We start from the raw sequence: 26166 nt of genomic DNA, 5'->3' as shown, positions 1-26166 counted from the left end.
ATGCCTGGCCGACAAAGGAAGTGGGAAAGTTTTAGGACCCAGGTAGGAGGTCAGGGTAGAGAAACTCCTTATCCTGTAACTATGTAAAATCAATAAATGTACAACCGTTCCTTTAAAATTTTGGGTGAAGGCAGAGCAGGAACTGAGCCTGACATGCTCAGCCACCTGGTCGTGACTGAAGTAACGATCCGAAGTGCTGGCACCCAAGAATAAAGCTTTAACAGAAGCTGCTTGAAATTCTTGTGATATGACATGCATGAAGCTCCTAGTTCTGGTTACGGGAATGTGCAAGTTGTTCAAGATACTACAGTTACTGATAGGAAGATGATAATAATGATGTTGGTGGTGATTATCCTTGGGATTCCCATGTCAAGGAAGTTTCCATTAGAGCACACCAGTAGTTCCTTAGGGCTGTGTTCTCAGGAAGAGAGGCTTCCAGAGGAGGTAGAACCCGTTGCTTCAAAGGACTCTGAACTGATGGCCTGCCTTTGTGCAGAGGTAACATGATCAAGACACCACGTTGCTTCAGCACCCATCCCAGGATTCTCCATTAGCACTTGGGCAGAACAGAGTGGCTCTTCTGTTGCATGAACTGTAAAGCTCTTTAGAGTCTTGTTCTCTTTCCAGAATTATCTGCTTCTATTAAATAGCTATCTCGCAAACTTTATGATCTGTTAAGCCCTCATTTATTTGTAATTTCAAGTATGCACTCTGTTTTCACTCCTCTGTGCTTTCTGCATGCTTTTTTCTGAATCTTGAACACTCATTTCTATCACTGCTACCTGCCATTGTTCCCATGGAAAATTACAATTAAACTTAAAATATTTTTTTAATGTTTATTTTTGAGAGAGGGAGAGAGACAGAGTGCGAGTGGAGGAAGGGCAGAGAGAGAGGGAGACAGAATCTGAAGCAGGTTCCAGGCTCTGAGCTGTCAGCGCAGAGCCTGACGTGGGGCTTGAACTCACAGACTGTGAGATCATGACCTGAGCCGACCTAAGTCGGATACTTAGCCAACTGAGCCACACAGGCACCCCACAACTAGACTTTAAAACTTATTCTGGAATCACCTTTCCTGAGAAGTTTCTCTTGAACTCCTTTCCCCACCCTCCATGGCCAAAAGAACTAATTCTGCCCTATATTATTTAATACTTTGTGTATGATCATGTTATTAAATATAGTGTAGTGTATATCTATTTGTTTTAATTCTTGTCCTCCATGAAAGTCAATGAACTTATCGGGGTAGATAGAGTTTTATGAAGCACAACACTAGAAACAATTGCCTGGACTGAGTTTGTGAGCCTGTTTCTCAGGTGTACATTTAGATTCTTGGGACTCGTGAGCATGTCTATTACAATAGCCCCTAATTCCTGCTTCCATAAAGAGTTGTCTGAGTGACTGTAGAATAAAGACTAGATGTAGATATGACATTGATGGAAGATGGGCTGGCTATCTCTGTCTGCTAAAGTGGTAAGATATTTTATTTTCTATGATTTTCTGAGCTTTTCTAGTTCTCTGCAATAAACATGTGTTTCTTTTATATCAGGGAAACAATAAAATTCTAAAGTATCCCTTCTAGGGATTTTTCCTATAGGGAGAAAATTCTTATTTTATATTATAGATTATGTCAGACATTGTTGGTTGACCAACCCAATACGTATTGCCAACTCCTCTCTCTCTTGACCTCATTTTATATGGAGGTTAGAGGAGCTAAATATTCACTTTCCCAGAGTCCTTTGCAGCTAGAGTAGATACATGGATATCACACTGTTGGAGTGTGGCCAGGTCATTCCTTCCTTGAGTACATATGTGATGTCTGGAGCTAAGAGCTCCAAAAACATAAAAATAAAAAGCAAATACTCAGCTTAGGGGTGAGAAAAGATAGAAAGAGCTTGAGTCTTTCTTCGGTGTCAGTCATTTAGCCACTGCCCCAGCCGTGTTTTTCTACCTCCAGATGTCTTGTTATGTTGGGAAAATATCTATATCATTTAAGATACTAGTAGTTAGTTTTTTTGTATTTTCAGCCAAAGATAATCCTCACAGATACAGCTGTGTATAAAACTTTGTATACAGTGATATCTTTGAGTGTTATTTGAAAAGGTACGAAGTGAATAAGAAAAATCTAATGGGAAATTAGTTTTTATTTTTTTATTTTTTTTAATGTTTATTTATTTTTGACACAGAGAGAGAGAGACAGAGCATCAGTGGGGAGGGGCAGAGAGAGAGGGAGACGCAAAATCCGAAGCAGGCTCCAGGGGCTCGAACCCACAGACCACGAGATCATGACCTGAGCTGAAATCAGACGCTCAACCAACTGAGCCACCCAGGCATCCCTGGGAAATTAGTTTTTAAAATTATGAAGCCAAATAATCAGCTTTTAAAAATAAATTCTTAGAAGATACAAATGACTTAAATAAGTCTTTATGATATATTACTAAGTTTGAAAAAGCAGGTTATAAATTTATATAGAAAATATCTCTGATTTGTTTAAAATATGTGCCTATGCATAGTAAAAAACTTCATACACTGTTAATTGTCTTTGTTTCTGGGTATTTGGACCACAGTGATCTTTATGTTATTAATTTATAAATTTCCATATTTTCCAAACGTACTTCAGTTTACATACATTATTTTTCAATTAAGTAAATTATATTAAATGTTATTGCTAAGATAAAAAATACCACAGAACTGACACCTGGAATGTGGACAAGTTTGCCATGTGGCCAGTATCGGGTGAATTGAATGGTAATTGGGAAAAAAATGGAAATTGGGTTAAAATATTCTGCATTTTACTAGAGTTGCATCCATGCCAACATTGATAAAAACAGCCAATGATACTTTAGAGATATAATGGGATGTTAGATCTGCAAAAACAATAGATGCTTCCATTCACTGTTGAATTAAAAGTGAGTTAAAATCCATTAACAGTGAAATGGAGTCTTACTCTGCCTTTATTCTTCTTCGTGACCCCCTCTGAATGATTCAGACAATGGGCAAGAAGCCCATATAAATGCATTGTTTTTGTTTTCTCTTTGAGTTTTGTCCACCTTAGGTGTTTCGTTTCCTAAAAGGCTTTCTCAGTGGCTGCCAAGAGGCATTGGGATCCACAACCTGGAAACCCAATCTTGGGACCCAAGGCATCTTTTAGAAAGAGGCAAATGGCAACCTCAGTCTCAAAACGATGCAACGGGAACCGTAGAGAGTAAAGAGAAGATCTTAATGTCAAAATGTAGGAATTTGTTCTACTGTGCCACTTGGAGGCTGTGTGAACTGAGGCAAATCTTTTCCTCTCTCTGGGCTCCAGTTTCTTCATCTGCAAAATGGGTTGCTACCTCCTCACAGTATTTCTGAGAGTACTGACAGGAAGAGTGTCCACATGTAATGCACATTGTTATGTCAGTAGTTTTGGGAAATGAATATGTTAGTAACTCCTACAAAACCGAAGCATTTTGAGATTTTATTAAAGCCCCAATTAAACAAGGGTCGCTAATGGGGGGGGGACACAGGACCGACACCCCCGTAGGACAGCGTTCTGTGAATCAAATCATTGGAAACGCCTTCGGTTTTACTAGGTGAAGGGTTGTTGTGGCTCACTTCAACCACAAAGGTTCCAAGAGGTTGAGTTCCTGCTAAATTGTTTTGGGGCCTGAAAGGGGATTTATATCCTAAGTGGTTTTCCACTTAATGGGGTATCCAGAGCCAGCCCACTCAAAATTATAACTTGTACCCACTTCATTTTCAAAAGCATCTCGGTTCTATATCACTCAAATCTATTCTATCCAGACTGTGTACATAGAAAGTGCTAGTGGAAATGCCAAACAGCAATTGGCTAATGTGGTGGTTAGCTAGCACAATCTACTAATGTTTTCTCTGTTTCGATAGATTATGGAGAGTATTTTTGTAATAATATGAAGAAAATGTCTTTTAAAAAGCTATGCCCTCAAAGGAAAGAGAAAATAAAGGCATTTGTCGTTACTATTTGTTTTTCATTTGTTTTGTTCTGTTTTCCTTTAAGTGTGATTATCCTTGAAAGTCTAAGAGTTTCTGTTTCACCCAGCGTAGTAGAGCCATTTCCAAGGTGTTTTGAGCATAAAGAATGACAGGCTTTGAGCTCTCTCCCTCCATTTCTCTCAATAAGTATTTTGCTTATATCTTAGGTACTTTTCTTCTCTTCCTGAAGAGAAATATCTAGAAGAAGTGATTGGCCACCTTTGCAAATGTGCCTTGGACCAGCCATGGGTGTCTGAGATGTATCCTACTCAATAAGGTAACAGCAGTGACATTATTGGTAGTTTTAATATTAATAGTAATAAAAATGTCATCTACTCTGAGGGCTATATAGGTGCCAGTCTAATGACATGTGTTATTTAATTTAACCCATACATATAAGAAGCCTATGAGGTAGGTACAATGAAATAAACTGAAACATGTATATAGGTTCAGTAATTTGCATAAGGTGACCCTCAGTATGTGGCTGAGACAAGATTCAGTCAAGCTGTCTGGCTCCAGAGCCCATACTCAAGAGACAACACGGATAATCCTGTTTCCCAAGCCCATGGCTTTCTTCTATCCAGAGTGACTACCTGCATGTTGAGAAGAGAAGATGCACATATCCACTTGTGCATTCAGACTTCCTTGACCTCATCAGAAAGGGTTGCAAGGCAATTGTCTGTCTGTGGACAAAATGCTCGTGGAGTCAGGAGGTCATGAACCCTGTCCACTGAAAGTTCATGATGTCATATTACCAGGGCTCCACAGAATCACAGAGCTGGAAGAGGCTTAGAGGATACGATGGGCTTTCGTTGTTTTTTGCTTACCCAGTATCCATTACACTTTCTTTTGGAAATTATACTTTCCTTTCCTCTTGAGGAATAACCTCTTGAGTAGTTACAGTCTGGTTTTCCAGTTAATGCATAGTCTAATCAAAAGGCTGTGTACATGGCCCAAGAGATGAGGTCCATCAGATGTTCCCTTTCTGGAATTTGAGTATGAGTTAGCATGATGAAAATACTGAACGAACATAGCTGGAGCTTGCATTCATTCCAGAGATGGTAACTGGAGCCTGAATCCCATACCAACTCATTGGCCTCTCTTTACTCCTGTGCATCCACTTCTGTGAATTAGCCTTTCAATAAAATTTTCTTGAGGTCCCCAAATTCTAGAGCCTGTTTGTGACTTTCATCTAAAATACCCCAACCATCATATAAGCCATGAGTTAAAACTTTTAGAAAACACACGAGTCATCTACCCAGTATTTCAGGTATTCCGGCTTTCATTTCATTGAAGAAATGTTTATATAATAGTCTTATATGTCAAAGCTCTACTCTGGGTACTTTGTACATAGAAATGCACTGAATATCTCCAGAGTTGGAGGAAATAACTATTTTATGAAGCTACTCTTTCATTCTCGTGTGGAGGCTCATGTTGCAGGACAAGCATTTCTTATCTGGCTAAAATCTGTTTCCTTGTTCTTTCTACCTTGTGACCCATGTCCTGCCATTTTCCATGCAGAATAATGCCAGATATGCTCTCCTTTTGACCCCTTGTTTTTATGTAGCCAGTTGTAGATTTAGACATGTAGATAAACTACTCACAAAGACTCTAACTCTAGTGTAAGTCCTGAACCTCTAACTTGTATGTCTTCTGAGTTAAAGGATTGTCCCTCTTCTGCTACCTTTGTCTAGCATACAACAATCAAGAATATTGCATTAGGGAATTCATAAAATCCTAATGAAAAAAACAGAAGTTCCATTTGATTTAAATTCTATCACTGTCAATAAAAAAGAAAGTCTCAAGGCTTTATATCTTCAAGTCCTTTTCATGTAATATCATCAGTTACCCACATCCATGCATTATATTCATTCATGAATTTATTCATTCAATAAATATTTATTGGGTATATATGCCAGGTGCAAGACAGAGTGCTAGGGTGTAAAATGATAAATCAGACATCGGCATCTAACATCCAGATTAAAAAAATAAAAAATAAAACATCTATTTACTTAGTGTATATGGAACCAGTACCCAGACAATTGTTTTTTGTTGTTGTTGTTTATTTTACTTGTTGTTTGTTCATTTTTTCCCCTCCATCTAACTCTTTGATGCTATGGAGACACAGCTAGTGAAGGTGTAATTCTTGGAAAAAGAAGAATGGATGAACATACTATTTCAAAGCACAAGAAGGGGTACCTGGGTGGCTCAGTCGGTTAAGTGTTCAACTCTTGGTTTCGACTGAGGTCGTGATCTCATTGTTTGTGAGTTCAAGCCCCACGTCAGGCTCTGTACTGACAGCCCAGAGCCTGCTTTGGATTCTCTCTCTCTCTCTCTCTCTCTCTCTCTCTCTCTCCCTCTCTCTGCTCCTCCCCTGCTCACTTGCACACACTCTCTCACTCCTTCAAAAGAAATAAATCAACTTTTTTAAAAAAATTAAAAAATAAAAGCACAAGAAGCTTTTTCTTATTCCTGAAGGATCTCCCATGATTACTCCATAAGAATTAGAGATTCTTCTCCAGAACTGGTTTTAATCTTTATTTGTTCCTGCTCTGAAATTAGCTTTGAGAATACAGGTGTAGCACTTTTATAGAAACCTCCAAGCACAGCAAAAACAATCAAAGCACAGCAAGATGAAGAGGAGAGGAAAGAAGAAGGCAGGAGGAGTAGGAGAAAGACTTTTAACTGTTTGTGTTAGTATTGCCAGCGATATCCCATGGTCTGTGCCTATTTACTGCTCACATACCACCAAGAGATGATGATAGCAGATACTTTAAAACACACTGGTGGTAAGATTGGTATAAGAATACTGTTTATAAGAGATGCCCATGTGAATATCTCATCTCTCTTTTGATTTAAGTTTTTGATGTTTATTTATTTTTGAGAGACAGAGAGAGACAGAGGATGAGTGGGGGAGGGGCAGAGAGAGAGGGAAACACAGAATCCGAAGCAGGCTCCAGGCTCTGAGCTGTCAGCACAGAGCCTGACATAAGGCTTGAACCCACAAACCGCGAGATCATGACCTGAGCCGAAGTCGGATGTTTAGCTGACTCAGCCACCCAGGTGCCCCACCTCTCTTTAGATTTTAGAGGACAGCCTATATAATATCTTGTGTCAGACAATTTGACAGGCCAATGTACATGAAAGCATGTGCCCACTTCCCTACCCTCCAGTCTATTCTAAAGACAGAAGGTAGATCAGCTCTGGTTCAGATTTGATGTGTTGGGGAAGGCTCTCACCATTGCACTTTAAACATCATTTATTTTTCTTTCCTCTGCAGAGTTGTAGGTCAGTTATTTGCTCTTTTTCTCAATTAAGGATCGTATTCCCCAGAACTTTCTATATCCATCCTTCCTCCATGCCCAAGTATCGGTTAAATAATACCAGTCCCCAAAGGTTAGCGGTATGGTAGAATGGAAGAGGCAGTGCAGAAAACATTGTATCCACTGCCAGACAGCCCACAATATTCACAAAGTTCAGGTGAACTTGTTTTTATGCATGAAGAACAGTCATTCTTGTCAAGTATTTGATGACATTAGCACACGCTCGGTCCAAAGATCAGGGCTGGACAACAGAGTAGAGGAGAAGGGTCAAGTGCAGTGGAGGGTTTTAACTGGTTTGGTTTCTGGCTTCTCTTTCCCTCATGGACCTACCTATGTCAGGCCTCGAGGGAAGAGGAGACTAGAACAAGGAGGAATGAGCATCTCCATTAGACGTGAAGGACCCCAAAGCAAGACTTCTTTGTCTCGTACGTGTGTTGTCACCAGAAATAGATCTGATAGAAACCCAGTACTACTTGAACTTATAGGTAGGTGATGCACGTAACAGTAGAAAATTGCCCTCTAAATTCAGCCAGACCTGGGTCTGAATTAAAGCTCTTGGTTCTCACTCTGTGGCTGTGTCCCCTGCAGCATGTTATTCTTTGTTGTCCTCAACTAAGAAATGGGATCAGAGTCACAAGTCATAGGTGGTTGTGAGGACGTGTGTGAGGTGTGTGAGGATTACATGTGCAGAGGGAAGGGGTTTTCTTCCTTCTTTAGCCTATTCTCTTCTTTCAATCTGTAAGAACAGTAATGATTTCAACTCATCTTGTCTTTAAAAAAAAAACATTTAGTTATCCTGTGACTTTTGGTTTAGAACCAACATGCAGACCGATCGATATGAGGGAAATTGGGTGATTTATAGTATACTCGATACCCACATTATGAATGGTAATATCCCAAAGGTTCATTTGTATGGAAGTCATTTACCATGTTCCAAGCACTGAGCAGATGCTAATTGCTGGGTGCCTTCCAGATAAGAATGGCATCTGGCATTTGAGCAGTTCCTAATGCAGCTTTGTCCATTCTCCTGCTGCCCATCACAACAGTGAACAAGGCTAAAGTTCGCCCTTTCTAAAATTAAGACTTAAATTTTGAAAGGATTCATAATAATTTTAAATTCAATGGAAGATATTGTCATACAATTTCAAAAAAAAAAAAAAACCTCTACCTGGTCTCCAGAAAATAGTTTTAATTCATGTTCAAAGTGTGCTTCAAAGAAGATTGGAAGGAAATTCTCTCATCTTAGACTATTCTCCTGATAAAGACACTCGGGTTTCTAGAAAATTAAAACTAGACAAGTACACTTCTAATGCCTGAGCACTGACTCCACTCCCCCACCCAGGTAATCAGTTATCATTCTCTTCTCTTCCATCTATGCCTTCTATCCCCAAAGAATACAGTCAAGCAGAAAGTGTCAGGACTTTGGGAAGAAGGTTTTGGAAGTATGATAGTCAATAATAATCAGTGAAAATGAATACAAAAAATATGTAGAAGCAGTGAATTTTGGAGATTAGACAGAACATGTTATGTATGCAGTAGAGATGGAAAGGTTCCCGGTTTGATAAAATAGAAGCATGTTACCTAAACACGTTACCTAAATATCTTACAGAAACCAGAAAATGGGTTGGGGGCCTTGCCTATCACTCCAGTTGTGGATTGGGAGATGGAAATCTGGTTGTAGACAATCAGGTAGCAGAATTAAGGAAATTTACCCATTACTGGCAAACACCTGGTCTGCAGATACCTTGCTTCATCCAAGTCTGAGTGAAGAGTATTAAGAAAATATTAGGCGTATAAAATTGTAAAAAAGAGGGAAAAATATAAGAACATGTTTCCAAAAGTGAAATCTTGTAACCCAAAAGAAAATTTTTAAAATGAATATGGAATCAAATACACCAAGAAAAAGAACAGTGTCTTATTAAATAGGAGAAAATTTTACAGAAGAAAAATAGCCTGAAAGAAAAGAAAAGCAGCCTGGAATGAAAACAAAGTTGGGTGAGCTAAAAACAAAGAAATAAAAAAAGGTAAAGGTACCAAAACTCTGGTAGCGGAATTCCAGACCCTAATGAAGGCAGATGGAGGCAGAAAAACCTGAGGAAACAGAGACGGGAGAGTAAAGAGAAAGGACAAGAGAGGTGATCGCACAAGAACAGGAAGGAGAATGATTTGCCCATATTTGCAGAATTGCCGTGTCAGCAAAGGAATTTTGTTGATAAACGCAACAACTTTTGTTGATAAATGGAACAAACGGACTGCTGGAGTATTTAAGAGATCTCTGAGCCGACGACAAAAGATGCAGACGGAAAGAGGTCGTGTATGGTCCTCAAAATCAATCGAGTCATACTTGCAGACACGTCCAGGCAGACACATGAATTTCAAGTTTGAAAAAAGCATCCTACAAAAGCGTCTAGAGAGAAAACTAGTTTTCCTCACATAGGAACAAAAAGTAGACTAGCTCTGTTTCTAATGCAACCCTTTTCTTATAACAGGACACTGATCTATAAAATAGAAGCCAAATGCTGCTAAGGCAACTCAACCATGATTAAAAGCTCAGGTTCTGAGGACTTGGTGAAATTAAATGCTACCCAAAATGGAGCTCATGAGTCAAATACTTTTCTCGCCCTAAAGGAAAAAGTATCTATTTCTCCCCTTTCAATATTATGACATGCAAATTATTTTAAAACAGCCCCTATGGTCTCTCCTGCTGCTAAGCTGTACCATATGTGGTTTTAATTAAAATTTCCTTTTTTTTCCTCCCTTATCTGTATTTCAAAGATGTCTTAGTTATTTTTTTTTTTTATTGAGCTCATATAATCTTGACCATCTCCATGCACAAACAGAAAGCAAATGCCTTCCGTAAGAGTTCCCTAGTGACTCTTGCACCAAGGGGTTTCAATCAATTCAGAGGCCACGAATGTCTCCAATAGGTCTATTAAATCTTCCCTTATGTTCATAGTCTTTATGGTGAACATATTGAATCCTGTCTACTCCTTGTCCTCCACAGCTCCCAATCTTCCCCAGATTGGATGAATCTACACTATGTCATCTCAATTTATTCTTTGTTTTCTCCATCTTCCAGTTTATCAGTGGGGCAACCTTAACTCCATCAAATACCTTCCCTCCATGTGCTCAACAAATAGACTGCACTCTCCCGGGGCTGATGAGAGAGGCCATAGTCTCTTCGGAGTCCTGGCTTCCAACGTCTTTTCACTCAACTACAGAGACTCTGTTTTCTTTGGGAGAGAATGCGGTGTGCAGATTAGTTCCCGCACTAAGTCTTGAGCGGAAGATGGCCTTCCCTTGGATTAAGGCAGCGCGGTAGCAGAGAAAAAATAATTAGCTGCACAGCATATGTCCTTAATGGTTTGATAAAGGACCGCAAGGGGCATTGTGAAGAAGATGAGAATGGAAAGGATTTCCTTTTATTAAGCTTAGCAGGGGAGGGGGTTTTAAGATATTCATTTCCATAGATAAACAAGCCAAGGAAAGGAACATCTGCCGGGAAGGGCTCCTCCAACGTGTAGCAGATGTGTTTCAACAACAAAGCATATCCAAGAAGCATTTTAGCATTTAATTATTTAGCTATTTCACTGAGCTGAGGAGCAAGGAGGTGGGATGGATTGAGGAAGCATATTGTAAATTTACTGAGCCTGGAAATTCAATTCCGAATGCCGTTTAAGCCTCCACATGCTGAGGTTTCTCTCAGAACATATGCTAACTGCTTTTTGATGCACAGACCCCAAACGCACCCACCCCTTCCCACACGTGTGGCGGCTATCACTGTGAAGCATCCTCCCCTCCACCCTCCCCACGACTCCCTCTTCGCTCCCTTGCGTTTCTGTAACTCCTTCTCGCCTCTCGTTGCTTTCAGTTTTTCCCTGCTTGAAACCCTTGCCCGGGTAACAGTCTTTCTAAAATGCAAATCTGATCACTGGATCTGTAAGAGCGAAAGAGAGGGACGTGGCATGAGGGCTTAAGGAAGGATTAGTCCAAAGCAAAAGAAAATTGATCAGGGGCAGGAGGAAGGAGTACAATAAAGCAGAAGCTGTCTGTCAATTAGCCAAAGGGTTCAGGGAGGAGAGAAGAGTTTGGAATCATGTGCAACACGCCTCGTCCTGGGAGGGGTGCAGGTTCCACAGGGGTGCGTCAGTAAAGAAAGCTATGCGAGTCTGTGTGCACTTTCCGGAACGGCTGGTCAGGTAGAGGACCAAGCGGTCCGGTTCCGGCGGCCTAAGAGAAGCCACACGACCCGGTCCAGATTCCGTCACGCTCTTCCGTTGCTCACAGTATAGAAGCCCAAGGACTTTAGTGTGGTGTGCTGGAACCGCCAGTTCCCTCTCTCCAGACTCTTCCTCCAAACTTGCGGCAAATATTTGCATTTCCTCAAATATCTATCATCTGTATGATTGCGTTTGCTTCTCTTATCACCGGATTTCCTGTAATTTCTTAACTACGTGGTAGATTCCTGCCAGTCCTCTCAGGAATAATTCCATCTCTTCCCCTCTGAGGCCTTCTCTGCTCACCTCCGTACCTAGTCTGTCAGTTACAGTGCCTGCAGGGGCCTTTCGTAAGGCCTGCTACTTCAGTGTACCTTTAGCGGTTGCCATTTCGTTGTTCAATCCTTCCCGTAAGTAGAATATAAACTTTTGGGGGTCAAAAAGTGTTCAGCGTATGTGTATTGATGAATGAATGGCTTAGTCAGTGTTGCAAAGTCCGGTGTAACTGAGTCACACAGTGTGAGGGTGGGATGGGGAGGCTGGGGTATGCAGGGACATCTCTCTCCTGCTAACTTAGCAGAGAACAACTCTGGCCCAGAGCACTTGGGGACGGTGCAAGTGCCCCATCCCTTTTATTACATTTATGTTTTTCAGTCAGTACTTTAGTTAGGATTCTTTGAATTGCAGCTGCTGGAAAACTCATCTCGTCGCCTTTGAGCCAAAACATCCAGAGTTTGTGTAGCTTCAGAGATGGCTTGATCAAGGACCTGTGATGTCAACGAGTAGGATTCAGTTTCTCCCATCTCCTGGTTGTGTTTTGTCTCATGGTGGCTTCATGTTCAGGCCCCCTGGCGAAGTGTGTACCAGCTCTGGATGCCCAGCCCCTTCATTGTTGGTGCATCTGGGAGAAGAGAGAGGCTCTTCTCATTTGGCATAAGGCTTACTGCTCTGATCACAGCATGAACCCATCCCCAACGTGGTCCCTGTTCCCAAGTGAATGTGATGTTCTGGTTGACTATGCCCAATATACATGCCTGTCTCTGTAGGCTACTTCATTCCAAATGCTTATACAGCAAGTGGAGAGCAAAGGGGTCTCTTGTAGGTGCAGAAACTATATAATCTATATAACTCATTGAACAAACCCAGTCACTTTTGAGAGTGAAGGGGGTACTGTTAATAATTAAACCACGGCATAAGCATAAACAGTACTGTCCCAGGCGACTCAGATGTATCATCACCCTACCCGTATATGTATATGTATATGTATGTGTATATGTATATACACATATACATATACACATATATATACATGTATACACATATATACATATATATGCACATATGTGTATGAGTAGTTATAAAGTGTTTTAAAATTTTTATTTTACATAAGACCACAGAAAGGACTCTGGCTTGCTTCACTGAAACGTGTTCTTAGTTTTACCTCTTTTCTAACTAGTGGACAACTTTGAGGAAATCTCTTCACTTCTCAGATCCCTGGTTCCTCATCGTTTGAACATGGGTGCCGTACTAGGAATCTCTAGCATCCTCTCTGGTCTTGTGGTTCTCTGGGAGGACACTATGATTCAAAGGCAGGACTAAACCCAGATGGGTTGGGAGATCACTGACTCTTGAGACAGATTTTATCACATGTGTATTATATTGTTGGCTCCATGTGATAGATTTGATTATTTCCGAAGCCATAAAAACAAAATGAATAACAACAACATCCCTGTGTCCATGCTAATTATCTGCCAGGAACAGTATTGAGCTCTTTGTATGATATTTCATTTGTCCTCACCCAGCTCAACTTAGGAAGCATCATCACCCCCATTTGTGAATGAGGAGGCTATCACTTCCATCAGTCACTCAGCTAATATAGAATGCCTCCTGAGTGCCAGGCCTGTTCCAGGTACTGAGGAAACAGCAATGAGCAGATAGTCTAGGTCTCAGACTTCATGGGATTTACGTTCTTCGGAAGTAAAGACATTAGGAGTTTGCCGAGCTCCAATTCTTTCATAGTTGAAAGGCGAGACCAGCTCCCAGAGGGATGCAGAGGTCTGTGGAAGGCCATTTGCAACTCAGGACTCCACCTCTGTGAGATCTCAGAGCTTAGAGCAATGTCTGGGGCTGGGCCTGCGGTGATGGTTGGTTAGCAGGGCTGGATGTCAGGGAGCAGACTTGAATGTGGAGTGAGGAAAAGTGAGGACAAATTAGACCCTGCTGCCCTCTGCTTCTGTCCCTCACCACCTCTAACCAATACGGTGACCTTCAGAGAACCGTGACTCCTCACTCCCACCTCTCAGATCTCCAGCAAAATGCTCTGAGGGCCAGCCCTAACCTGGTTCTTTAAGGGAAGGGAAGTCCGAGAGGTCCAGCTCCAGTTTTGCTAAGTGGACACGGCACAATACCACCGTAGAGACGACGTGGAGGTTTGGGTTTGTGGTGAGTTAAGAAAGACAGAAAACAAACAAGACGATTTTAAAAACTAAAAATATCAGATACCAGCATGCAGACGATCACAGTGTGGGGTTGTGCCAGAGTCACTGGTGGCTACTTCAGACGGGAGGAGCAAAACTTCAGTCGATGTGGGAAGAGGCGAGAGTCAGACCCAGGCAGTGTGGCTCTGGGGCCAATTATTTTGTCTTCCACACAAATTCTGTGCAAACCTGCATGATGATAATAATTTCCTGGGGGCAGAGGATATGTCTTTAAAAAGCAAATTCTCAGGCACCTCGCGAGAACAACGGGATAAGAATCTCAAGGTCCTGGAACTTGTGGTTTTAATAAGTACCTGGGGTGGGATTTAGCAGACCAGTTGCGAGAACACCGAACCGGTGCTTTGCAAAAGAGTAATAAATTCCTGAAATGGACTGCTCACGTATTTCTGAAAAGAAGACCAAATTATCCCTGGGTGAGTTTGAACCACCAACCTTTCCGCTAGCAACCAAATGTGCTAACCAGGTGCACCACAGAGACAACTGTACAGCTTAGCTAAGGCTTTAGCTCCAACAGAGAAGCCACCTCTATGTGCCATTTTGTCTGGAATACCATGCAAGCACCCAGTATTATGCACACACACACCATCAACTTTTCTAGTTTATCATAAAAACTGTGTGTGTGTGCGTGTGTGTGTGTGTGTGTGTGTGTTCATGTTCAGGAAGCAGAACCAGCAAAGCTTTTTAACTCCTCAAAGGTACTTAAAAAGCACTGTGTTTAGACATCTCAGCAACTCCCTCATACACCTGGGAGAGATATGGGAATGAAAATGTGCTTCATTTATATGGAAAGGCTTTCAGGCTTTAGAAGCACAGGCTGAAAGGCGAAACTTCACCAATAGCAATAGACATTCATCAACATTAATGGAAATGTTCACTTCCCCCAGTGCTGAGGGCTTCCAGGGGGATTAATTGTTTAATATTCACAAAGGACTTTGAAGATGAAAAGACCCACATAAAGGCTGAAAATGAACACTCACTTTGTTTGCTTTTCTTATCCTTTAGTTGAATCTGCAGAGCCACCATGTCTTTGAAGCAGCTCCAAGATTATAATAATGATGACCACCCTTGGATTTGGGAGAACAGAGAGAGCAGGGAGGAATAATTTACCCTTAGCATAATTCTAGTGACTGCAAAAGCAAGGACTTTGGTATCAAACAGAGTCCTGACTCTACCACCTGCCAGCTGTGTGACCTTGGGCAAGTTACTTGCCTTCTCCGATATTCTATTTCCTTAGCTGAAAAATGGTATAATTATATCTGCCTGGTTATTGTCAAGTGAGAGGTGTTTAAGGACTTAGGTAGCACCTGGCGTATTGCTAGTAGCTGTGCAATTAAAATTACTGTTTCTGTTGCCAATGTCTGAGGGATATTAATAAGTAAAGTTTCCAAGGCTTGATACGACAAAATTCAACACTGATCCTAATTAAATAACAAATGACAAAACAGTAAAATGAGCCAGGCTGACGGGCTAGAAATCTTTTGAATCATTTGTGGGTATGTGGACCTAAGAGACAACCGAGCTATTATTTACTCAAGATTAAATCATTTTAAATTGTCCTTTATTTCATAATCGCTTTATTTTTTCCCTTCTAATATCCCAGCTGATCTCTAACATAACTCTTCTATCGACCCCCACTTCCACCCTCACGGTACTCGGTACTCGTTAATGTTATTGCAGTGTTGGTCAAAGTTGAGAACGTAAGGTGTTAGTTCTGTGAATTATCTGGGCAACTCTGCATTGAATGGAGACTCTTGAATACGGTGACCCTAACCTGTAAGATCCTGTGCGAGGAGACACTTCTGTTTTAGGCCCAAACCTGCCTGTATTTCGTTTGACATTGGGGATTATCTTCCCACTTTTTCCAAATCGGGAGCCTTCCAGGGAATGAGGTGGGAGTTGGCAAGAAGGGATTGGAGAACTACAATATTTACTCTGCCTGAGGTCCACTGCCCAATTCACTGCCCCCTTGGGTTGGAGGCTGCTTCTTCAATAATCTCAAGGAAGTGATGACATAGGGATTTTCTCCCATGTGCCAATCACACTGATTCTCTGGACACAATTGTTATGGGGACATGGATTAGTCCATACAGCCTTGGGGAGAAATAAAAAGAAAATCAAGGACCCTAACTGGCATATCTTCTCAGATTTGGAAAACATTTTTCTATAGCCCACTGATTTACAGGATAAGATACCCCACTTCTCTGATATGTACAGGTTAGGTAACTTGGGAACCTAAAAATTGCAGTGCCAAAACATGATGCTGTGCATCTGTGGCGGGACTATGGCTCTTCAGAAATCAAGAAGGAATTAGGAAAAAGAACAGAAGCCAAGAATTTCTCACTGGTCTCCCATGTACATTGTCGTGTTATAGGAGGGAGTGGAATTAGAGGGGGGCTTGGAAAAGTAACTTATAAAGTCTTTAAGAAAATGTTCTCCATCCGAGTCAGGTCTAAGGGGGAAATTACAGGGCCACAAGAGTTGGGTTGTTGGGTTTGTGTGGTGATGCAGGGGTGGGGGGGGGAGGGAGGTCCTTATAACAATATTAATAATATTGGAACAATATTAATAATAAAGAGCTCACCAAAAAACTCTCTAATTGTTTGTGAGTCAGGAGAAAAGAAATTTTAATTAGGATGCAGAAGACCTGAGTTTGAGTACTACCATTAACATTAATTAGCTCTGTGATGTTGGGAAAATCAATTAAACTTTGCTGGCCTTGTTTTTTGTGTGTTTGTTTGCTTTTTTTTTTTAACTTGTAAATTGAGACACCAAAAGAAGGTTTAACTAGACTGCTCACAAAACTTCAACAGGAATTCCTCTGCATGTGAATATTTTTCTCCAAGGACAAAACGCATAGTTATCACTATTTAGCTTCTCAGTGTCCTTAGTTGGGAGTTTAGAGTATGCTGGATCCCTATGATTGCATGTTGGTGCAGAATGGATCCAGGCAGAGCACTGAGGGTAGAAATTTGGCTCAAGCATCCAGGGCATTATAATACACCCTGTCTTGGTTTGGTAAGGATAGATATCCATGGAAGTCCAAATGAGGAGTACGTAAGTAGTAATTAGGAATACTTAATCCAGAAATAAATATACTATATAGGGAATGCCAAAGGCAGTAGTAGATCAACAACTGAACACCCAGTAACAACCCAGAATAAATACTGAATACAGGCGACATGTGCAAGGTATGGGGCCTGGCCAGAAATTTTAGGGACTGGTCTCAATGGCTTCAGAGGAGAGTTGTACTGGGAATGTAGAGCTGGAAAGGAGGAAACTAAGGCAGAAATCCAGGCAAAGAGGACAGAATGGTGGCAAAGATGGCACAATGGTAAAGAAAAGTACCATCGAATGGGAACTTGGGTTATATATTTGACAGAGCATTGAGTAGATCTTGACCCTTCTCTCCAGTGAACCAAAGTTAACAAATGTCTAAGCTGAGGGCACCATGAGAAGCAAGCTGATAGAGATCTGCCTTCAGCCAAGATGGAGTAACAGATGACATTTACCCCTGCACCTAAAACAAATGCAAAACTGCGTAAAATAGATGAAGTGATGATTGTAACACAATGGGGGTGGGTAACGGCAGTGATTTCTAGGATTCAGGAGACAATTTGGTGAACCCTACAACTGCTCTAGTGAGAAAATTTTCAGTCTGTGGTACGTACAAGGAGGTGAAACATAGTCGAAGCCTGGTAGAGTCTTTGAGATGGAGAAAGAGTCTGGAAGACCCAGGTGACCATATTTTCAAATGCCAGAGAGAGGAAGGCTACACAGAGAGAACTTTGCACACATAGAGAGAATCTCCATTGAACATCCAGCAGAATACTGAGTGCTTGTGAGGCCAAATACCTGAGGCTAGGGAGAGACCCACCCAAAGGTATTGGTACTTGGTACCCACACAGAACTGTTAATACTGCCTGCCATGATGATTATCCTGAGTGTAACAGGAAACCAGTAAGAAGCCTGAAATAGAGCAGTGATGTGGTCAGATTGGCCCTTTAGAAACAGAGCTTTGGGTACAATGTGGTGAACTGCTCAAAGAGAAGGAAACCCGAATCTAAATAAATGTACAAAATAACAAGAGATCATTAACTTTTTAAAAGTTATTGTATTGTATTGTATTAATTTTACAAATACAGGTACTTGCTATGTTCCAGGCATTGTGCTAAGTCAAAAACATGCACAATCTTAACCCAATCACTAACTGAGGTCAGAGAAGCAAATAAGTTCCTCAAGTTCACTTGGTTAAAAGTAGATGAACCATGACTCAAATGTAAACATGTGGTTCCAAAATCTCTACCTGGTCCCTAAATCATGCTGCTTTCCTGGCGTTGGCTAACTCAGTCCTGAAACTACAAACCAAAGTCCGATATTTGTCCTAGAAGTAGAACTTTGAGAGCAAAGCTCTTGACTTGACACTTGACAACACAGAAAAATAATATTAATGTGACAATAGTAACAAATAGCATTTGTTTAATATTTAATATGCATCCAGTCTAAGTGCTGTACCTGCATCCAAGCATTTAATACTCCCATCAAGCAAGAAAGGAGTCTATTTATTTGTGCCTCAGAAGAGTCTAGCTGTCAGAGCCCATATATTATCCATGCAGACATTTCACAGTTGACTGCCTTTGTATCAACTGGCCTCCTGACTTCAATGCAGAAAAGACATTAGCCTCACACCCAAGATTAATGTAGTAAGAAAAGGCAGCGCTAAAAGGAGAATAACATCACAGGTAATAAACAAGCTTCTCTTTAACTGCTTTAAGATCTTTATTCAATGTACAAAATTCAGAGACCCAGAGTGGTTCCTCCATACTAGGGGATAGTTGGAGCCTTAACAGGATAATGTGAACTTTGATTCTTTTTTTCCTAAGAACTGCGTGAACTTCTGAGAACTTCTTTTCCTAAGAACTGCTGAGACTTCTTTTCCTGTTTTGTGATCAAGTCCAAGGTTTAACAAAACCTACTAATCCTCAACATGAATATTTCCACGACAGAGGATCTCTGTTTTTAAGTCCAGCATTCCATGTTTTCACATTGTTCTAATTGCTTGAAGTTCTTTCCTGTATTAAATGAAGTTCTATTTTCAGTTCATATCTACCCATTGGTCTTAATTCTGTTTTCTGGTCCAAGTGGAAAAATAAGTGTATACTGCTCTACACCCTGGAGATGGCTTTCATAATCCTATCTGCAAATATCCTTATTCCATTCAGATTCCTGCATCTTTTATTCAAGAATGGAGTGTTTCAAGACACAATTATTCATTGAGTATCGTATTTGCTAGTGGAGGTAGAATAGTGAGAAAGCAAACTTTGTTCTTGTTCTCATATAATTTTCTATCTGATAGAAGAGACAAGAAAATGGCAATTACAGAAAAGTGTGACATGTGCTAAGATAGGAGAAGTGCGGAGGGTGATGGAAACATAAAGGAGGGGCCAAGAAACCCTGAAATCTGGAGTGAGCGCTGGCAAGAACTTTCAAGATAAAGTGATGTCTGAGTTAAGCCATAGAAGAATGAACAGGAATTAGCAGGCAAAAGGTGGATAGAGGGAAAGTGTGTAAGTGGAAGTTGGGGGTAGGAAAGCAATCCAGTAAAAGGAATAGAATGCCCAAAGAGGAGGAAGTGAGAATCAGCAAGATCGGCTATGGTGTGTGTGTGTGTGTGTGTGTGTGTGTGTGTGTGTGTGTATAGAAGGAAATGTGTACAAGAACCTGAGGACTTTTTGTTTTTAAGTTTATGTATTTATTTTGAGAGAGAGAGAGAGAGACAGGGAGAGAACAAGTGGGGGAGGGGCAGAGAGAGAGAGACAGAATCCAAGCAGGGGCTCTGCTGTGCAGAGCCCAACGTGGGGCTGGAACTCGCAAATCGTGGTATCACGACCTGAGCCAAAACCAAGAGGCAGACGCTTCACCCAAGACTGACTTTTAAACCGGAAGACTTTTAAAGCCTAATTAGGTGATTTTAACATAATTCCCAAGGCTTTGGGATGAAATGCAGCAGGTACAACATGAGCAGTTAGACCACCCTCCCGCAGGATCGATAATGCATGGCGAGACCAGGAGCTCATAAAGGCTATTACTTTATGAAGCAAGAAGAGGTGGGCCAACCATAAAAAGAGACTCTTAAATACAGAGAAAATCCTAGGAGTTGCTGGAGGGGAGGTGGGCAGGGGGATGGGCTAGTGGGTGTCGGGCATTAAGGAGGGCACTTGTTGGGATGAGCACTGGGTGTGTTATATGTACCTGATGAATCACCGGGTTCTACTCCTGAAATCAATAGTACACTGTATGGTAACTAACCTGAATTTAAATAAATAAATACATAAATTACAAAAAGAAGATAAGGTGGGCAAGAATCAGGACAGTGGCATCATCTTGTCATCATGAGGGTCACTCACATCTCATTAAGTTCAGTTTTCCAAAGTTCCTCTGATGATCTAATACTCCACATTGAATAAAATATTCCAGGTGTAACCTGACTATTGCTGAATAAAGATGGGTTAACCCCTTACTTGTTTTGGACACTGCAGAAAAAGGTCAATTTATTTTTTTTTTTTGATATCTGGACCACATTGTTTATTAATATGATTGCAATAGGCTAGAACACATTAATCCTGTTGGGGCTATATAGACACGTATATTCTTTCCCTGACAGTTGTACAATTTTTGTTTTTAGTTCAGGTACAAAATGTTGCATTTATGTTTGGTATAATACATGCTTTTTAAATTTGGCCCGATATTCCAGATTGCTGAGAACATTTCAGATTTTAGTTCTGCTGTCCAGATGGTAACTCAGATTAAAAAGACTATGGTCTTTAAAGTCAGAAAGTATATTGGTGAATATACTGGCCTGGCCACTTAAATCAGCATTAGATCCTGAAGGACTTAGCATTCCTAACTGTAGTTTACTGTTGATTTAATGTAATCAAATATTGAGTATAGTATCACATGACATATCATGCAGGGATGTTATGACCTCAAATCGTCACAAGAAGGGTGAATAATTTCAATAAGCTATATTGATTAAGACTACATTCACATAACTTTTATTACAATATATTGTAATAATTGTTATATACATATCTGTATATATACAGTAGTGCCCCCTTATTCAGGGAATACATTCCAAGACCCCCAGTGGATTCCTGAAATCACAGGAAGTACCTAAACACACTATGTTTTTTTCCTATACATACATACCTATCATGAAGTTTAATTTATAAATTAGGCATGGTAAGAGATTAACAGTAACTAGTAATAACATAGAACAATCATAACAATATGCTGCCATAAAAGTTATGTGAATGTGGTCCCTCTCAAAATAACTTATTGAGCTGTATTCACCCTTCTTGTGATGATGTGCGGTCATAAGATGCCTGTGTGATGAGACAAACTGAAGGGAAATGATCCTCTGTCCCCTTATCTGGGAGTGGGAGCTGTTTCCTGCAGTTACTGTCTCTGTGTTACTGCTGTGCTTCCTTCTTGGCTTTTCAGTCCTCCCTGATTAACCAGTTCCCTATATTAAATTCCCTAAGTTAAGGGGCACCTGGGGGCGGAGAGGGCTCAGTTAAGCATCTGACTTCAGCGCAGGTCACGACCTCGCCGTTTGTGGGTTTGAACTCCGCATCGGGGCCCTGTGTTGACAGCTCAGAGCTTGGAGCCTGCTTCAGATTCTGTCTCCCTCTCTTTCTGTCCCTTCCCCCCCTCAAAAATAAATAAACATTAAAAAATTAAAAAAAAATAAATTCCCTATGTTAAAACCTGGTGTGAATCTGATTTCCTTACTAGACCCCCTTTTCATCCCAATGTCCTATCACTGGAAATTTTTATATTCTTTGGGCTAAATAAAAGGCAACCTTGGGGCACCTGGGTGGCTCAGTTGGTTAAGCATTCAACTCTTGATTTCAGCTCAGGTCCATGATCTCACAGTTTGTGGGATTGAGCCCCAAATCAGGCTCTGTGCTGACAGCATGAAGCCTGTTTGGGATTCTCTCCCTTTCTCTCTGCCCCTCCTGCTTGCTTTCTCTGTCTCTCTCTCAAAATAAATAAATAAACTTAAAAAAACAACAAAAGACAACGCTGACAGACTGTTGACATTTCCACAATGGAAACCTTCTCTTAGTACTAAGGCCAAATAGCTACAGAAATGTGGGCAGAGTGCTCTCCAGAGTGCATATTCGCCCTGCCATCGTCATAAACAGGAATTTATTAGCTCTTGTGTTTTCTTGTCTTGGGTTTTGTTAAGAGAGCTTTGAATTAACCCAAGAGCAGAAATTAACAGCTCTTCAGAAGTTAACGCCCCATTATAGCAAATATCGTTTAGCAAAGAATACTTGTTATTTACCAGCAACTCTTTAAGTGCTTTATATGTATAAACTCATCTATCCCCAATAAACTTATGGGGGAATTTACCATCATCATCATCATCATCATCCCCATTATACAATAGGTCACAATGGACACTGTACAGTTAAAAAAATTGCTTTTAGTTTGTTGTAGTGCGTTGAGGGGTGATCCTCCAAAAGATATGTCCATCCAAAACCTGTGAAGCCAACCTATTTGGAAGAATGCTTCCTGTAGATGTAATTAAGTTAAAAACCTCAAGATGATATCATCCTGCATTAAACTGAATGATAAAATTGAATGAGACGTGTCCTCATAAAAGAAGAAAAGGTGCCATGGAGATGGCGGCAGAGATTGGAGTGATACCTCTTAAGACAAGGAAAGCTAACGATTGCTGGCCACCACCAGAAACTAGGAAAGAGGTGTGTATTTCTTTTTATTTTTTACTTATTTTGAGAAGAAGAGCAAAGCACAAGCCGGGGAGGGGGGAGGGGCAGAGAGAGAGGGAGAGAGAGAGAGAGAGAGAGAATCCCAAGCAGGCACTGCACAGTCACAGCTAGAGCCCAACACGGGATTCAAACTTACAAACCATGAGATTGTGACTTGAGCCAAAATCAAGAGTCAGAGGCTTAACCAACTGAGCCACCCAGGCACCCCTAGGAGAAAGGTATGGAACAAATTTTTCCTCAGAGCCTCCAGAAGAAACCAACTCTGGTGACACTTTGATTTTTGGATTTCTGACCTTTAAACCGTGAGATGATAAATTTCTGTGTTTTTTTTAAAGTCATGTTTGTGGTAATTTGTTTTGGCAGCACTGGGAAACTAATGCATTCATAGAGTTAGTAAGCGTGAAAGCGGGGCTTGAACCCAGCTAGGCTGCTCTGGGTGCTCAACAATTAAGGTATACTTCCCTATTTGCAAAAAGCAGGTGACATGATTTATGCTGAACTCTCCCAGCAGGTGGAGCAGAGGAGATGAAAGCTATAGGATTTGAGAAAACCTTTAGAGTTTCTCCCCTAGAACTGGGATTGGAATTGGAATTTGGGAGGGGTGGGGAGAACTCAAGGATTAGCCAATAGCAGTCCCCCATCCTCCTGCATGGTCACCATCATCTGTTTCCCCTGGAGGTGATAATACCTCTGATGGAGTGGCTTGGTGATGCTAATGTGACAGAACATGAGGAGTGAGAGCTTCTAGAGCCACAAGGAGAAACTGCCTGCCCAGGGTTGGCAACAGGAGCTTGTGGCCCTGGACCACGAACACATTAGCCATAACTAGTATAAACACTCCTGATGGTCTGCACTATGAAAGACCCAGGACATAATCCTGGGGGAATGGATGTGGTAGCCTTCTTAATGAAGATTGAGATGGACTTTTCTACAAGCCTAGTGAGTAGGAGCTAGAAGTAGATGCAATTTAATTTGGAAAAATTGATAAACTTATGAATGTGGCATTTATTGCACTTTACCGTTATAGGGAGTAAACTTCATAGCTGATATCCACACTTCTTTGTTAGTGCATACAAGATTTCATTAATGCGCTTCCATGGGTGGATGAGAGATCATGGATGTCCTCCAGGGAATACTGTCATTGAAACTGTATGTAAAGTGTGTGTGTGTGTGCGTGTGTACCCACAACTTTGAAAATGTACTTCAAAAGTTCACATTATTCAGCATGGTAGGGACCACTAGTATACATGAATTGAAAGGCACCTTCCAGTTCTGATATTTTTTTTGATTCAGTTATTTTCCAATGGCAAAGATTAGGAATCTGTACAATTCCTTTTTTTTTTTCAAGCTTCATTTATTTTGAGAGAGACAGAGACAGCACAAGTGAGGGGAGAGAGACAGGGAGACAGAGAGAATCCCAAGCAGGCTCCATGCTGTCAGTGCAGAGCTAGACGTGGGGCTCGAACTCACAAACTGTGAGATCATGACCTGAGCCAAAACCAAGAGTTGGACACTTAACCGACTTAGCCCCCCAGGTGCCCCAGGAATCTGTATAATTCTTAATATCAAAGTACCCATGAGGTAAATAGATATTAAAAAGGTACCTTCTAGTCTTGCTCTAGTTGAATAAAGAATATAAAGACATATTCTGCTATTCTATTGTTCCTGTTCTTCTACAGCTAAAATATCCTCCCCAAACTGTATTTCAATGAATTAACCTTTGTTCTGATCATGGGACTCATGGGTTTTCAGGGTTGTTAGGCTGTTTAATCCTGGATTATAACTAACAATGGTTAAATTTAGAAATCAGAGGTTTTCAGGTTGGTAATATTCTTTCAATTAAATAAACACAGCTCAGAGTATTAATTCAGGGAGATCTTATCATGTGCTCATAAAAAACATCATACTTATTTTTTACCCCCCCCAGGATATTGCAATACTTCAATGAGACTACAGTCTGTGGTCCATAACGAAGCTGGAAAAGGCTCAGAGACGTGATGGTTCTGTAGAGAAGTGGGGATCAGAGGAATGGTTGACATATAGAAGTCTCAAAACTTCAAGTAGATGGGTAGATGGATGGGGCGATATGTTTGGCAGCGAATAATGGACACTGGTTTAAAAAGGTCAGGGTAACAGGGATAAGATTTTCATCCTAGGAAGGATGGGAGAAGGAAAGAGACTAGGGAAGACTCCAATTCCAGTCCATTCAATTCAACATACAATTCTTGAGACGTTGTGTGCTCCATACCTAATGCTTGGCACTGGGGATACAAGGTAAATGAGGCCTTCTCCCTGTCCTTGTAAAACTCATGTTCTGCAGAAAGAGAAGCAGAAAGAGAGAGAGAGAGAACATTATGAGCAGTTAATCTAATCCAATTTGATAAGGGCTGCCAGAGAGGTATAAACTAAGACAGGAAACTACTACTTCTGCAGAAGTTAAGGAAAGACTTTGGGAGGGAGTATATTGGTTAGAAACATGCTATGTGCTATAAGTAATAGACCCCAGATGTATAAGTTTATTTTGGCTCATGTAACAGTATCAGTGATTGAATGGGTCTGTAGATTGACTCCTCACCACGGAGTATTTCAGAGACCCAGACTGACAGGGGCTGGGCCATCTTCAATGCAGAGCTCCCCAAATCATCCTGTGCTTCTCTGTGTCAGCAGGCAGAAGTGGAAAAGACACATGGATAAGCCAACTCAAGAGATTTTTATAAACTACGCCCAGAAATGGTAGTATCACTAGGAAGTGATATTACATTCCATGCCTAGAACTAAGGCACATGGCGATACCTACCAACACGGGAGGCTAAAAAATGTAAAGTAGTTGCGTGATCATGAAGAAGAGAAGAGAATGCAGTTTTGTGAACAGCTAGCAGTATCTGAGCAGAATTTTGTAGGACAAGAAAGAGTTCACTAGTTCACCAGTTCACCAGTTAGAAGGATTGAAGGTGCACTGTGATTATATACAGAAACATTGCAAACTCCCAAGCAAAACTGAACATTCTGTACATCCCTTCTCAATTACCTGCCACCCAGCCCTGCCACCTCTGAAAAGTTTGTTTTCATAATTGTCTCCAAACACTCTCTAGAGAAAGGAGAAAAATAAAGACTTATGTGTTCCTAGTGCTACATACCTTTATATCAGGGTAAATAATCACGTGGCTGTATTTTTTCCATGCTGTAGTGTATAGTAAGGGCAATCAATCTTTTCTAAGACTAGAGAATCAGAAAAACTTGGAAACATTTATGTCTTCTTCCATGCAGAGACAAACAAATTTAACTTACTGATTCAATAAGGGCCCATCCAGAAAACAAAAACACGCCAAGTAAATTAAATAGA

General features: G+C 40.9%; 1 long non-coding RNA gene across 1 annotated transcript in view; it reads left to right on the top strand.

The window, feature by feature from the left end:
- Positions 1 to 4154: 4154 nt before the first annotated feature.
- Positions 4155 to 26166, top strand: part of LOC125156573 (uncharacterized) — a 136300-nt gene continuing 114288 nt past the window's right edge. Inside the window, exon 1 of the long non-coding RNA XR_007148675.1 lies at positions 4155 to 4264. This is a non-coding gene — a long non-coding RNA (uncharacterized LOC125156573). The remainder of the gene's footprint in view (positions 4265 to 26166) is intronic.

The sequence above is a fragment of the Prionailurus viverrinus genome, chromosome F2 (assembly GCF_022837055.1).
Source record: "Prionailurus viverrinus isolate Anna chromosome F2, UM_Priviv_1.0, whole genome shotgun sequence".
Lineage (NCBI taxonomy): Eukaryota > Metazoa > Chordata > Mammalia > Carnivora > Felidae > Prionailurus > Prionailurus viverrinus.
The sequence above is the reverse complement of the archived record's forward strand: the minus strand, read 5'-3'. Positions and strand labels throughout refer to the sequence as shown.